We start from the raw sequence: 3,624 nt of genomic DNA on the forward strand, positions 1-3,624 counted from the left end.
GGGGCATTGGAGTAGAGAGCCAAATGAAGTCCACTTTTGGGGGAAAAAGATCCCCCCCATCACAATGCTGGCTATGGGCCTGTAGCTTTCCATGTTGAGGCCTCAAAGCTGATCAGCAGTATGATGATAAATGAGGCATTAGAGATGGTCATTTCAGGAACAACCAGGCACCAAGATTCAAGTGCAGATTTGAGGGTAACTCCTATAATATGTTCTAATGTGAAACGCTGCACATTAGCTGCATCTTCAGCAGTAGTTAGCCTGCTGACCTCCAAATTAAAGAGCATTTTTGATGAGGAGTTTGAGGTAGCTGACCCCTCTGTTGACCCAGCGCTGTACACATCTCAGCTGAAGATCAAGTCAGAGAGATTTTAGTGATGAATCTCCTCATGATGTTTGAGACAGTCATATCTAGCCATGACAATGCTGATCTGAACAACAGTCTTCGATCTGAATCAAAAAGAAGAGCGTTGTTCAGAGGGTCAGGGAGGCACTGTCAGACTCTGTGAAGAACGGCTTTAATTGGTCAGCCAGAAGAGAATTCCTGGAATCTGTGGAGGTGAAACTGGATCTCCTGTTGTGTAGAAACTTCTACACTGGAAGTTGATACAGGAATCGAGGAGTTTGAAAATATTTCAAAGCTGGAAGATTCTCGGTTATCCAAGAACAGATCCAGGCTCTCTAAGGTCAAGACACCAAAGCTCAGATTTAAGGTTCGATTCTTTTATTTTCTGTTGTCTATGGTTTTTATGACTAATGGAAAACTACACTGATTTCCACTTTTGATCATTCTTCTTTTTAAAAGTGTAGCTGTTCATTCACTGATTTCACCTCCACATCTTTTAGAACAGTTGAAACACAACTTTTATCTTCTCTTTACAGAAACAGAGAAACGGGGAGGAACCCATGACTGTCCTATGAGAAGGAGATTGAGGAGAATCCTGTTCCAACTGGTAAAGATCTGGGTTTCTATCTTATTATTTTCTGTTTTTGAAGCTTGTCTAAAACAGTGTTGCTTAGTTATGAATGCGACTCGCAAAGCTTAAATTGGCAGCACACTACAGTAGATTATAGCTTAGCCTATAATGTAACCACACTGATACACCTAGAACAGAAAATCATTCAGACTATAATCTGCACAGAGAGAAAGAGCTGATTCTGAAACCTAACCAATCACAATAACCCCAAATCTGACTAACCCACCAATCAGGAACATCTTCACACTGGGGTCTTACATTCACCTTTTAAATCCATTCTGTGAGCGAGAACATAAACACAGCTAGAACTACAGCCCCAAATGCAGCTTCAGACTGTTCAGATTTTATTTATTTATTTATTTTTGGCCCGCCACCACCCCCCCCCCTCTTTGGAGGACGACTTTATTCTTTATTTTTATTACACCATAAGAAATAAGGAAAGAAAAAAAGAGAAAGGGAAGGAAAAAAAACACAACATTCAACTTTTACAACTTTTATCATTTTCTAACTAATATAACCAAGAGAATAAGCAAAAATAATAAATAATAGAGGATTGGGGTTAGGTGGTCAGTGCAGGTGTGTGTGTGTGTGTGTGTGTGTGTGTGTGTGTGTGTGTGTGTGTGTGTGTTTGTCAGTGTGACATAGATGAAAGAGTAGATAGACGGACTAACAAAGAGACAGACAAACATATGTACATATGTATATTGAATGTTTTCAGTGTAATCATGTAGAAAAGGGTTTAACAGAATTCTATATTTTGTATTCATGTCATATTTGTGTGTGTGTGTATAGAAATTGGTGTGAGTTGATGTGTCCTTGATTAATATGCGAACTAACTATTGCAAATATTTAAGTATTCACTGAAATGAGGGGACTGATGAACAGGCTAAGACAGAAGTGGGTGGATTACGGTGTTAAGGGGTCAATATTTTTAATAAATGGTTCCCATGAAGTGTTGAATATGGCCATTTGATTCATTTCTATAGCACTTAATCTCTCCAGTGATATATGCGTTAAAAGTAGCTTTTTCCATTGTGTAATGTTTATGGAGTTCCTGGTCTTCCGGTGTTTAAGGATCATTTTTTTGGCTACATTGAGGGCAATGAGTGTGGAAGTGGTGTGATGGTTGTGGGGGTACAAAATGGTGTATTCACTCAGTAAACAAAGCAGAGGGGATAATGGAGGACTAGACCCCAGAGTGAGGGATATAAAGTCAATGACAGAGTGCCAGAATTGCTGTATAGGTGGACATAGAGCATGAAAATGGGTATCAGGAGTGTCTGAAGTGCAATAAGAACATATGTCTAGGCCCATATGTCCCATTTTATACAATTTATGCTGTGTAATACGTGAATTACTTTATATTAAATCAGCTGGAGATTACTATTAGATGTCATTGTAAACGTGGTTTTGCAGATTTGAGTCCAAAAGTCAATGACCGGAGAGATTCTGAGATCTTTTTCCCGTTTTCCATTCTTTTTAAAAAAGGAGTCAGTCAGTGTCTTTAAGCAGAGAAATATTAAAACACCATCTTGGTGTCGGCAGTATGGGCTGCTTACAGTTAAATTTAAAAGATACTGGGGCATGATCACTAATTACAATTGGCTGTATATTATTATCTGATATGTAGGCAGTGTGGTTTTGCTGGATAAGTAAAAATCTGTTCTTGAGCGTGTTTTATGAACCGATGAGTAGTATGTGTATTCTTTTCTTTTCTTTTTTTTTTTTTGCAGGTTAATTACTCTCCAAGGATCGACTAGACCAGGGGTCGGCAACCTTTAACACCCAAAGAGCCATTTGGACCAGGTTTCCACAAAAAACACAACACTGGGAGCCGCAAATACTTTTTGACATCTAAAATGAAGGTAACACTGTATTTATAGCTTTTTCTTACTTTTATTGTATAAACAACTAGAGTGTGTTGCTTCTCCATGAAGTGCGACAGAGAAAATGACATTTTATTTATGTAATGAGCACATTTTGAACATTTTGAATTCTTGAAAAAATAATAACAAAGAAAAGCAACACGCCGATTTGAAGGTCTCTTTCAAATGAATTATAAAGCTGAACTTAAATTATCCATGTAGCAAACAAAAAAATGCCGTGAGCCGTTATCCTCATATTGCCTCTGCACCCATGGGCTTTCGGAGCGTGTAGCGGAGCCTTGATTCTGAACAAGAGTGGCCTTCTGACGGGCAACATCTTCAAGATCCTCTGTCAAGCGTTTGAATTTGGACACCCACATGTCTTTTTCGGCTATGTCAGCCAGCTCCAGCTTGTTTTGGGTATAAATGCTACCATGTGACGCAAGTGTGACGAAAAATAATAAAATATCATTTTATTTTAATATTTCCAGATCACAATAATCTTCTCATTTAGAACTAAAATGTCAAAAAAGAACTAACATAAATAACTTCAATTAAATACTTATCATTTATTTTCCCAAGCCACACAGAGCCGCAGTATAAGGATGAAAGAGCCGCGGGTTGCCGACCCCTGGACTAGACCAAAATCTGCCATATGTTGGTTTAGTGTATCCGTGGAGTGGGAGTTGTGTGGCTTGTTAAGTTTTAGATCTGTCCTGTTTATGGTTGATAACTGTATTAAAGTCACCTCCTATTACAATTATTGAGTTAGTGATGGTGAT

The 3,624-nt window shown here is 38.4% G+C and overlaps 1 long non-coding RNA gene across 1 annotated transcript; it reads left to right on the forward strand.

Annotated features, from left to right (window-relative positions):
• Positions 1-468: 468 nt before the first annotated feature.
• On the forward strand, positions 469-2,764 carry LOC108433615. The gene is made up of 3 exons (XR_005130494.1): positions 469-713; positions 883-953; positions 2,711-2,764. It is a non-coding gene; the product is annotated as an uncharacterized LOC108433615 (long non-coding RNA).
• The last annotated feature ends 860 nt before the right edge of the window (positions 2,765-3,624 follow it).

The sequence above is a fragment of the Pygocentrus nattereri genome, chromosome 7 (assembly GCF_015220715.1).
Source record: "Pygocentrus nattereri isolate fPygNat1 chromosome 7, fPygNat1.pri, whole genome shotgun sequence".
NCBI lineage: Eukaryota > Metazoa > Chordata > Actinopteri > Characiformes > Serrasalmidae > Pygocentrus > Pygocentrus nattereri.